Raw genomic sequence first — 12599 nt, 5'->3', positions numbered from 1 at the left:
GAAAGTCAGCTTTTGCTAGAAAAACTGAATACCTTGATGGCAAGGTCCCAACAGAGGAATATAAAGTTTGAAGCAGAGAAATCCTGGCAGGAGGGTAAATGGGGCATTATCCTATTAGGGAAATAAAGAGGGTTGTGGCTTATACTAAGGGGAGAGAGAGGTTCCTTGGCATGGCATGTTAGGTCCTCTGCAAGGAGTGAGCCCCAAGTTGCCTCTTTTTATAATTGAAACCATTGCTAGAACCTGGAGGCAGCTCTAGGTGCAGTTTGTGCTGGAATCAGAATAAGAAATTCTTGGAATTGAATGAGTGTCTCTGGGCTAATTTCTAACTCAATAGGATTAGGAGTGCTCCTGGACTCAATCAGTCCCACCCAGATAACAAAATGAAAGCATTTTATCTTGATTCCCTGGGGTTAGATTCACAGGACAAAACAGTCAGTTCTTATAGTAATCTAGTGTTTAAGAAACCCCAAACTGCTGGGAAAATAGGAAACTAGCAAGGCAGAAGCTAGGCATTAACCCACACATAAAACTGTATACCAAGAAAAGGTCCAAATAGGTTCATAATCTAGATATAAAGTTTGATATTATAAACAAATGAGAAGAACATAGGATAATTTACCTTTCAGATCTGTGGAGGAGGAAGGAATTTGTGACCAAAGAAGAAGTAGAGATCATTATTGATCACAAAATCGATAATTTTGATTATATTAAGTTGAAAAGATTTTGTACAACCAAAACTAAAAGAGAAGATTAGAAAGGAAGCAATAATCTGGGAAAATATTTTTATATTCAAAAATTCTGATAAAGGCTTCATTTCTAAAATATATAGAGAATTGACTCAAATTCATAAAAATTCAAGCCATTCTTTTTTAACTTTTTTTTTAATTATAGCTTTTTATTTACAAGATATTTTTCATAGGTAATTTTTCAGCATTGACAATTACAAAACCTTTTGTTCCAACTTTTCCCTTCCTTCCTCCCATCCCTTCCCCCGGATGGTAGGTTGGCCAATACAAGTTAAATATGTTAAAGTATAAGTTAAATGCAATATATGTATATATGTCCAAACACTTATTTTGCTATACAAAAAAGAATCAGACTTTGAAATAGTGTACAAATCAAAAATGCAGGTGGACAAAAATAGAGGGATTGAGAATTCTATGTAGTGGTTCATAGTCATCTCCCAGAGTTCTTTCACTGAGTGTAGCTGATTCAGTTCATTACTGTTCATTGGAACTGATTTGGCTCATCTCATTGTTGAAGAGGGCCACATCCATCAGAATTGATCATCATACAGTATTGTTGTTGAAGTATATAATGATCTCCTGGTCCTACTCATTTCACTCAGCATCAGTTCATATATGTCTCTCCAGGCCTTTGTGAAATCATCCTGCTGGTCATTTCTTATAGAACAATAATATTCCTTAATATTCATATACCACAATTTATTTAGCCATTCTCCAATTGATGAGCATCCACTCAGTTTCCATCAAGCCATTCTTCAATTCATAAATGGTCAAAGGACCATTATAAACAATTTTTATATGAAGAAGTTGAAATTATTTGTAGTCATATGAAAAGCCAAATTGCTATTGATCAGAGAAATGCCAATTTCTGAGACAACTCTGAGATACCACTACACACCTCTCAAATTGGCTAAGATGACAGGAAAAGAATGAATGTTTGAGGGGATGTGGGAAATATTAATACATTTTTGGTGGAACTGTGAACAGATCCAACCATTCTGGAGAGCAATTGGGAACTATGACCAAAGAGTTATTGAACTCTGCATACCATTTGACCCAGCAATGTTTCCACTGGACTTATATCCCAAAAAGATCTTAAAGGAGCAAAAGGGACACATGTAAAAATGTTAGTGGCAGCCCTTTTTGTAGTGTCTAGAAAATGGAAACTGAATGGATGCCCATCAGTTTGAGAATGGCTGAATAAATTATGGTATGTAAATGTTATGGAATATTATTGTTCTGTAAGAAATGATCAACAGGATGATTTCAGAGAGGCCCTAAGAGACTTACATGAACTGATGTTAAGTGAAATAAGCAGAACCAGGAGATCATTATGCACAGCAACTACAAGATTATACAATGATTAATTCTGATGGACATGACTTTCTTCAACAATGAGATGATTCAAACTAGTTCCAATTGTTCAGTGATGAAGAAAGTCATATACACCTAGAAAGAGCCCTGTGAGAACTAAGTGTGGACCACAATATAGCGTTTTCACCCTTTCTGTTGATGTTTGCTTGCATTTTGTTTTCCTTCTCAAGTTTTTTTTTTCTTTCTAGATCTCATTTTTTCTTGTGCAGCAAGTTAACTATATACATATATATGTATATATATATGCGTATATACACACATATATATGTACATATACATATATATGTGTGTATATACACATATATATATGTACATATACATATATATATATAATTTATATATATATATTTTTTAACATATTTAACATATAGTGGACTAACTGCCATCTGAGGGAAAGGAGGAAAAATTTGTAACAAAGTTTTGCAAGGCTCAGTTTTGAAAAATTACTCATGCATATGTTTTGTAAATAAAATGCTTTAATAAAATTTTTTTTAAAAGATACTTGTCTCCAATTCCAATTGATTAATGATGGACAGAACCAGCTACATCCAGAAAAGGAACACTGGGAAATGAATGTAAGCTGTTATTTTTACCTTCTGAATCCAATTCTTCCTGTGCAACAAAAAATTCGGTTCTACACACATATATTGTATCTAAATTATACTGTAATATATTTAACATATATAAGACTGCTTGCCATCTGGGGGAGGGGGTTGGGGGAGGAAGGGAAAAAATCTGAATAGAAGTAAGTGCAAGGGATAATGTTGTAAAAAATTACCCATGCATATGTACTGTCAAAAAATGTTATAATTATAAAATAAAATAAAAAATTAAAAAAAAAAAGATACTTGTCAATCATATAAAATATTTGTGAGTCTATCTGCTAAAGCAAAGACAGAAACTATATGAATACATCTATAAAACACTTTCCATAAAAATAATGTCAGATCTTATCAAGTAGAAAAATATCAAGAGCTCATGAGTAGGCTGAGCAAATATAATAAAAATGACAATACCACTTAAATTAATCTACTTATTTAGTGCCATTCCCATCAAACTTCCAAGAAATTATTTTATACATCTAAAGAAAATAATAACAAAATTCATGTGGAGGAACAAAAGTCAAGAATTTCAAAGGAATTAATGAAAAAAATGCAAATGAAGGTGGTCTAGCTGTGCACTGGCAAAATTACTCCTGAATCTATATCATAATACAGTGGTCATCAGAACTATTTGGTATTGGCTAAGAAATAGAATAATTGAACAGTGAAATAGGTTAGGTTCACAAGATAAAATAGTCCATAACGACAGCAATCTAGTGTTTGACAGGCCCCAAGACCATAGCTTTTGGGATAAGAACTCACTATTTGACAAAGACTACTGGGAAAATTGGAAACTAGTATGGCAGAAACTAGGCATTCACTCAAACCTAACACCATATAACAGATGTGCAGATGAGAGGCTTTCCCAGGCTGTGCCCCTGTTGTGTGTGACTGCCCCCCACCACGAGCCACTCACTGCAGAATGCCACAAAGAGCTGTGTTATGGTCTGACTTGAGTCACTTCTGGTCCTGGGTTGGCGCAGCCAGATCCTCTTGGGCTTTGGCATCCCTCAGAGTACCCACTACCCCAGGCTCCAACTTCTCTGCTGGTCCACTACTCCGCCACCAAAGCAAAGCAGTCAGGCTATGGCAGAGAGCTCTATGTAAACCTTCCAAACACAGAAGCCGCCCGGCTCCTGTTTCTATCCCTGCCCTGAACTGGTCTACTCCCACCACCTCAGGTCACACCTTTTCTGGTGATATTCCAGACTCTCTTCTACTGGTAAGTTTTTGTACTTCCAATTTTCATGGGTTTTGCCAGTCAAGCGCTGTTTTTGAGGCTGAATTAAATAGTTGGTAGTGAAGGAATGAGAGAGCTTAAAAAGTCCCATATGGCTTCTCCGCATCTTAGCTCCACCCCCTATTTTCAATTTTATTAATTTCTCCTTTTAATTTTAGAATTTCAAGATTAGTATTCAATTGAGGGGGGGATTAATTTGGTCTTTTTCTAGCTTTTTAAGTTTCAAGCCTAATTCATTGCCCTTCTATTTCTCTATTTTATTCAAGTAAGCCTCTAGAGATATAAAATTTCCCTTTATTACTGCTTTGGCTGCATCCCACAAATTTTGGTATGTTGTCTCATTGTCATTCTCTTGGGTTTATTATTATTAATTGTGTCTGTGATTTGCTGTTTCACCTATTCATTCTTTTTTTTGGGTCTGGATTTCTTTTTATTAATTTTATAATTATAACTTTTTTTTGACAGTACATATGCATGGGTAATTTTTTACAACATATCCCTTGCATTCATTTCTATTCCGAATTTTCCCTTATTCCCTCCACCCCCTCCCCTAGATGGCAGACATTCCCATACATATTAAATATCTTATAGTATATCCTAGATACAATATATATGTGCAGAACCGAATTTTGTTGTTGTTGTTGTTGCTGCAAAGGAAGAATTGGATTTGGAAGGTAAAAATAACCTGGAGAGAAAAACAAAAAATGCTAACAGTTCACACACATCTCCCAGTGTTCCTTCTCTGGGTGTAGCTGAGCCTGTCCATCAATTGGAACTGGATTAGATCATCTCTTTGTCGAAGATATCCACTTCCATCAGAATACATCCTCATACAGTATTGTTGTTGAAGTATATAATGATCTCCTGGTTCTGCTCATTTCACTCAGCCTCAGTTCATGTAAATCTCTCCAAGCCTCTCTGTATTCCTCCTGCTGGTCATTTCTTTTTTTTTTTTTTTTTTTTTTTAATTTAATTTTATTTTTTTTAATTTTTTTATTTTATTTTATAATTATAACATTTTTTGACAGTACATATGCATGGGTAATTTTTTACAACATTATCCCTTGCACTTACTTCTATTCAGATTTTTTCCCTTCCTCCCCCAACCCCCTCCCCCAGATGGCAAGCAGTCCTATATATGTTAAATATATTACAGTATAATTTAGATACAATATATGTGTGTAGAACCAAATTTTTTGTTGCACAGGAAGAATTGGATTCAGAAGGTAAAAATAACAGTTTACATTCATTTCCCAGTGTTCCTTTTCTGGATGTAGCTGGTTCTGTCCATCATTAATCAATTGGAATTGGATTAGCTCTTCTCTATGTTGAAGAAATCCACTTCCATCAGCATACATCCTCGTACAGTATCATTGTTGAAGTGTATAATGATCTTCTGGTTCTGCTCGTTTCACTCAGCATCAGTTGATGTAAGTCTCTCCAAGCCTCTCTGTATTTCTCCTATTGGTCATTTCTTATAGAACAATAATATTCCATAACATTCATATACCATAGTTTACCCAACCATTCTCCAATTGATGGACATCCATTCACCTTCCAGCTTCTAGCCACTATGAAAAGGGCTGCCACAAACATTTTGGCACATACAGGCCTGCTGGTCATTTCTTACAGAATAATAATATTCCATAACATTCATATACCATAATTTACCCAACCATTCTCCAATTGATGGACATCCATTCATTTTCCAGCTTCTAGCCACTATGAAAAGAGTTGCCACTAACATTTTGGCACATACAGGTCCCTTTCCCTTTAGTATTTCCTTGGGGTATAAGCCCAGTAGTAGCACTGCTGGATCAAAGGGTATGCACAGTTTGATAACTTTTTGGGCATAATTCCAGATTGCTCTCCAGAATGGTTGGATTCTTTCACAACTCCACCAACAATATATCAGTGTCCCAGTTTTCACACAGGCCCTCCAACATTCATCATTGTTTTTTCCTGTCATCTTAGCTAGTCTGACATCACCTATTCATTCTTAAGGATGAGATTATTTAGTTTCCAATTACTTTTTGGTATATTTACGCCTAGCTTTTTGTTGAATGTACATTGTTTTTATTGCATTGTGATCTGAAAAGAATGCATTTATTTTTTCTGCCTTTCTGCTTTTAGGACATCTTTGTGTCCTAATATATAGTCAATTTTTGAATAAGAAAGTGTACTCCTTTCGTCTCCATTCAGTTTGGTCTGTAGAGTTATATGGGATGCCAGTGGAATGGGCAATGCCTAATTCAGTGCAGAAAGACCTAAAGGCAGAAGATATAATAAGCTGGTCCATTCATTATCTGCCTTATTAGGAGATGGGAGGCCTGGTTGTAGGGCACTCATGGGTTACATGGCAGCATATACAGCTCTCAAATCAAGTAAACGCACCATACTTTATTTTTTTTCATAATTATAAAAGCAGGTAAGTTATAAGCACTAAAGGAGGGCTCAATATGACTCAATTTCTTTTGTTCAATACTGATGGATCTCAAGACAGTGAGTTTTTCATTTGGGAGAGACCACTGATCTACCCATATAGGACAGTCATGTTTCCATCTTAAGGATGGTACTGCTAGGACCTTCTCGGTGGCCCCCATTAGTTTTCTTCAATGAGTAATGTTGTCCAAAGGGCTTTCAGTAAATCTTTTCCCCACAAGGAGGTTCTGAGCCCAGAGATGACTAGAGGCTTAAAGACACCCTTCTGATTCTCAAATTCCCAATGAAGTTTCTTACTAAACTGGGAAGCATGTTGCACTCCACCCACTCCATTAATTGTTACTGTTTGAGTTTGAAGCAGCCATTCAGGAGGCCAATCATTTTTTTTTTTGTAGCAGATATATCAGCCTCTAAGTTAATCATTCCTTGAAATGGCCTATTTTCTATATAAATAGTACACATGGGTTTTTTCTCATCCAATCATCTGAGTAAAATTCACCTGCTCAAAGGGATATGTAATGGGAGTGCTTTGGCAATTGGGTGATCTCCCTTTAAGTTCACAGGATATGGGTGAGGATTGGTAACCAAGATAAATGGTTCCATATATTTTAATATCTTAGTATGTATGATTACAAGTGCATAGTCTCAGAGTCCAATCTCTAACCTATCTCCAGCCTTGGGTTGTATCTCAACATGTTCAGTGGTCCATGGGTTGATCTCAAAACCCTCAACTGCATTCACCAAGTACTGTCTATATTCCTCATCAGACATTGATAATTCTCTTTGAACCCTTTAGCTCCTTTCTGGGTAGGTTTCTGATCTTTCTGTTATGCATTTCATGCATATGTTATTACATTAGGCCACTTTGCCTGTTTCCCTGAACTGCAGAATTATTTCTTATCCTGGTCCTAAAATTTTTGCAAAGTGGCCTATCTTGACCACAGCAAAGCAAAAGGATATTCTGCCCCACTAGTGACTGCTTATGGCATTGGACTTAGAAATGTTCTTTTTTACCATAGTTATAACATCTCTTTTCCTCATCCTTCTTGTTCACCCCCTAGGTGATTCCCTGGGCTACAGTTGAGGCCAGAGCATCTGCATTAACAACCTCATACTCTGCTTCATAGCATTTATCTATAATTTCAGAGATAAAAGCTTCTTTAGAAAATCCAGTCATTATATGGCTGCATACTTTATTCATTCCCTCTTTTAACAGTTGCCTGAAAAGAAGCTCAGAAGCACCACCTTTCCCTATAACTGTCAACTGCTATTCTTAATCGGGACACATAATCTTGAATTGGTTTTCGGGAGCCCTGTTTTATAGAAGAAGATGTTGCTGTACCAGCCCCTCCTTATCTATTCTCTCCCAAGCCTGTATTTCTCTCCCAAGACTGTATTTCCACCAATCACATCATATAAAATCTGAGCCTGAGTTGTGGAATAGTGGCCAGTGCCAGTAATTCCAAGGACAAATTCTTCTGAGTCTTGGTGACCAATAGCCATAGCATACTTCTGAGCCAATTTAGCAAATTATCATAACCATACAACTGATTGGCCAAGAGTAAAACAGCAGATGTCATGGATTTCCAATCATTTGGGGTAAGAGCATACTACTTGATATCAACTGTAACATTTCTATGTTATACAGAACAACAAGCTTCCTTGTTTCTTCAACATTTTAACTGGGATCAGTCCTTCTCTACTGGATAGGCCTGGAGGCCCCAGTCAGAATCCCATGGTATTACATCCTCCCCCTCAGCAGCTGCCCTTATTAAAGCTTCCTGGAAAGTGTTCCGGGTGGCTTTTCCTATGCTCAATAGGAAAAACAATAGGTCTTTGTAACAATCTTTTGTCTCTTCTCTGGCTGAGCTCTTGCATTCCTTGTTCTCTCTGCCCTAAAATAATCCTTTGTCTGTTCTCTGCTTCAGCCTTTAGGCGGCATTGTTGCACTTCTTGTTCTAATTGTTTCAAGTTAGTTTTTGATTTGTTCTCTGACTGCAGCAGGCAAAGTTCCTGCACCTTTTATTCTATCTGCTTAATCCTCTCACCCATCCCTTCTTGCTGAGCTGTACCTAATGGGTGTGGGAGGAAGTTTCTTTGCTATTTTGGTTGTCTAAGGACATATATCCTGGTAAATGTGTTAATGAAGGATATATATGCCTGGGGGGTGGGGAGCAAACCTCCTGCTTTCCATGGGGCATGTTTTTGGTTAAAAGATCACCTGTTTCATTTTCTAACTCATAAGCTTGAGCTTCATGTACAACTGTACCCTCGGGTTTGGTCCTAGCTAGGCCCATAATGCTTCACTGCCTTCCCTCCTGGGTAGGGAACTTTCCTGATTATGGGATCTGGCATTTTGTAGCACTGCCCCCATGATTGGGCTGCCACTTGTGATTGCTCATTCAGCAATCACTATCACTAGTCTCTCCTAATTCCCAGGCCCTCAGAGAAATCTCTGGCCACTGTCTGGTAAAGTGCTTTTACCAATTTTACCTTAATTGAAGGTCTTCAGAGATCTCTGGCACCACTTCATGGAGTGGTGGTTTAATGTACAATAGTGCACCCGAGAACAGCTTTCATGCAAGCTTAAGATCTTTTATTCACCTGTTCATGTCCTACCCTTCTGACCTGCTCACTCTTAGTTACTCCTAGTAGGACTCCTGGTAAAAAAGACCTACTTCCTTGTCCCCACTGTTTATATAGGGTCTATGAGGTCACATGGGAACCAATTAGAGGAGATGCCTCCCATTAATGATGTAGATCTCAATGCGACCAGAGCTCCTGCCCACAAGGTGGTCTTTGAACTTATTGGACTCCCTGAAATACATGATGAAAAAAAGAGCCTAGACACTATTTTTTCAGGAAATCATCAAAGAGATGTCACAGATTTCACAGAATCAGAAGGTAAAATGACCATTAAAAGAATTCACCAAATGTTTCCTGAAAGAGACCCTAAAATTAAAACCCCAAGGAATATCTGAAAGGTCAAGGAACTTGGAATGCAGCCAAGAATAAATTACCCTGCTAAACTGAGCATTTTCTTTCGGGGAAGAAGATGGACATTCAATGAAACTGGTGAATTCCATTTATTTTTTATGATAAGACCAGAGCTAAACAAAAATTTGACCTCCAAATATTTAACTCAAGAGAAGTATAACAAAGTAAAAAGAAAAAGAAAACTCTTGAAAACTGTATTTCTGTTAAGGTATACTTAGAGAATACATGTACTGTTGTTATATTATAAAAATAAACTAGAGGTGCGAAGGGAAAGATTGTAACAGAAAAAAGGGGAAAGTGGAAGTAAAATGAGGGAAACTATATCTCAAAAAGAGGCAAAGAAAATTATTATAATTGAGGGAAAGAAAGGAGGGTGATAAATATTGTGTGAATCTTACACATCAGATTTGACTAAAAGAAAGAATATTAGATATAGTTAGTTTCACTGAGAAACTTCTCTCACCCCATAGAAAAGTCAGAAGAGAAAGGGGAAAAGGGAAGGGATAGGCTAAATAGAAGGGAAAACAGAAATAACAGGAGAAAGGTCTCTAAAGGGGGAGGAGTGCTTGAGGCAAGTAGTGCTCATAAGTAAAATACTGGGGAAGAGGGAAAGAGGAAAAGAAAAAAGAAAAATATAATTGGGGTTAATAAGACAACAGAAAATACAGAATTAGTAGTTTTAACTGTAAATATGAATGGGGTGAACTCTCTCAAAAATGAAAGTGTATAGCAGACTGGATTAAAAGCCAGAATCATACAATATGTTGTTTACAAGAAACACATTTAAAGCAGAGGGATACATACAGAGTAAAGGTAAAAGGCTGGAGCAGAATTTATTATGCACCAAGTGGCACAGCATCAAAATTCCTAAAGGAAAAGTTAAGAGAGTTGCAAGAAGAAATAGACAGCAACACTATATTAGTGGGAGATCTCAACCTTGCTCTCTCAGAACTAGATAAATCAAACCACTAAATAAATAAGAAAGAAGTTAAAGAAGTAAATAAGAAAGAAGTTAAATAGGTAAATAGAATACTAGAAAAGCTAAATCTGATAGATCTTTGGAGAAAATTGGAGACAGAAAGGAGTACACTTTCTTATCGACAGTCCATGGAACCTATACAAAAATTGACCATATATTAAGACATAAAGAACTAAAAAAATCAAATGCAGAAAAGCAGAAATAGTAGATGCATTTTTTTAGATCAAGATGCAATAAAAATTACATTCAGTAAAAACTCAGGGGAAAATAGATCAAAAAGTAATTGGAAACTAAATAATCTCATCCTAAAGAATGAATGGGTGAAACAGCAAATCATTGTCACAATCAATAATTTCATCCAAAAGAATGATGACAATGAGACAACATATCAAGATTAGTGGGAGGCATTCAAAGCAGTAATAAGAGAAAATTTATAACTCTAGATGTTAATTGCACAAAATAGAGAAAGAGAAGATCAATGAATTGGGCTTGCAATTGAAAAGCTAGAAAAAGAACAAATTAAAAATACCAAACTTGAAATTCTAAAAATAAAAATTAATAAAATTGAAAATAAAACAACTATAAATTAATAAATAATATTAAGAGTTGCTTTTATGAAAAAAAAAACCAACAAAATGGGTAAACCCTTAGTTAATTTGATTAGAAAAAGGAAAGAGAAAAATCAAATTGTTAGTCTCAAATATGAAAAGGAAATTAGAGCAATAATTAGGAGTTACTTTGCCCAAACTTTATGCCAATAAATTTGACAGCCTAAGTGAAATGCATGCATAACTGCAAAAATGTAAATTGCCCAGATTAACAGAAGAGGAAATAAATTACTTAAATAGTCCCATTTTAGAAAAAGAAATAGAACAAGCTAGAATGACTGCATACAATGCATTCGGATGAGTGGACTGAAAAGAATTTCTGACTACTCTTTTTATAGTTAAGTCATGAGAGTATATAGCACAAATGTTATTTTTTAGAGGAACCTTAGCAACCTTTTCTTCAAGAATCCATCACTAATTATATAATAGTTGGTTTATCTTTAATAGAGACCCGTGTGTAAAATTTGGAGCAGTGGACAATAAAATTTGCCACTCTGGGATGGTTTCACATCATACATTAATTTGTGCATGGATTAAAAAGGATATATCTTATCAGGTCTTATCCCAGATAATTGTACTGGTCGCTTAATGACCTTTAATAAAATTCTAGCCACAAGAACTGGCTAAGGAGTAAGGTTTTATTCTGGTTGTGGGAAGGAAGTTCACCCACTCTATCACACTGTCACCTTGATGAAGAACTACTCTTTTGTAGGTGCCTTTTTTTGTAGCAAAAACTGATATTTCCAAGGCTTTTTGAGTGACTCTTTCAACCTCATTGGATAAAGCAAGCTCAACTTCTCTCAAAGCCTCTTGAGCTTCTTTTGTAAGCTGGCGTGGTGAGTTTAAAGCATTTTTCGCCCTTAAAATGTCATATGATGGTTGTAATTGGTAGGTAGTCAAGCCTAATACTGGATGCATCCATTGGATATCTCCTATCAATTTCTGAAAGTCATTTAAGGTGTTTAGCTTCTCTGTTCTTAAGGAAATTTATATTGTAAGCACTTTGGGATATACTTTATATCTTAAACATTGAAAGGGGGCATGTCTTTGAATTTTTTCTGCAACTATATGCAATTTGTAGTTCCTTAATGTTTCTATGGTCTTTTGTAGTCATGCTTCTAACATTTGCTTCTCAGGTATATCATCCATGTAATGTAACAACATAGCTTTTGAAAATGCTTTTCTTACTGGAGTAAGAGCAGCAGCAACGTACATTTGGCACATAGTAGGGCTATTTTTCATTTCTTGTGGAAAAACTGTTCATTTCTATCTTTTATAAGGCTCAACTAAATTAACATTGGGCATTGAAAAGGCAAATCTTTTCATATCCTCCTTATCCAGAGGGATAGAATAGAAACAATCTTTAATGTCAATAACCCAAAGAGACCATTCTTTAGGCAATAGAGTAGGAGATGGAAGTCCAGAGTTCCCATAGTTTCCACTCATTCATTTACTTTTCTTAAATCAGTCAACATCTTCCATTTTCCAGAGTTCTTTCTTACAACAAATACAGAAGGTTGTAAGTGTCCTTAGTCAAGTTGTTCCTGTACTATATCTAATAAGACCTGAATTTTATCACTAGCTAAAGGCCACTGTTCTATCCACACT

The sequence above is a fragment of the Sminthopsis crassicaudata genome, chromosome 3 (assembly GCF_048593235.1).
Source record: "Sminthopsis crassicaudata isolate SCR6 chromosome 3, ASM4859323v1, whole genome shotgun sequence".
Taxonomy (NCBI): Eukaryota; Metazoa; Chordata; class Mammalia; order Dasyuromorphia; family Dasyuridae; genus Sminthopsis; species Sminthopsis crassicaudata.
The sequence above is the reverse complement of the archived record's forward strand: the minus strand, read 5'-3'. Positions refer to the sequence as shown.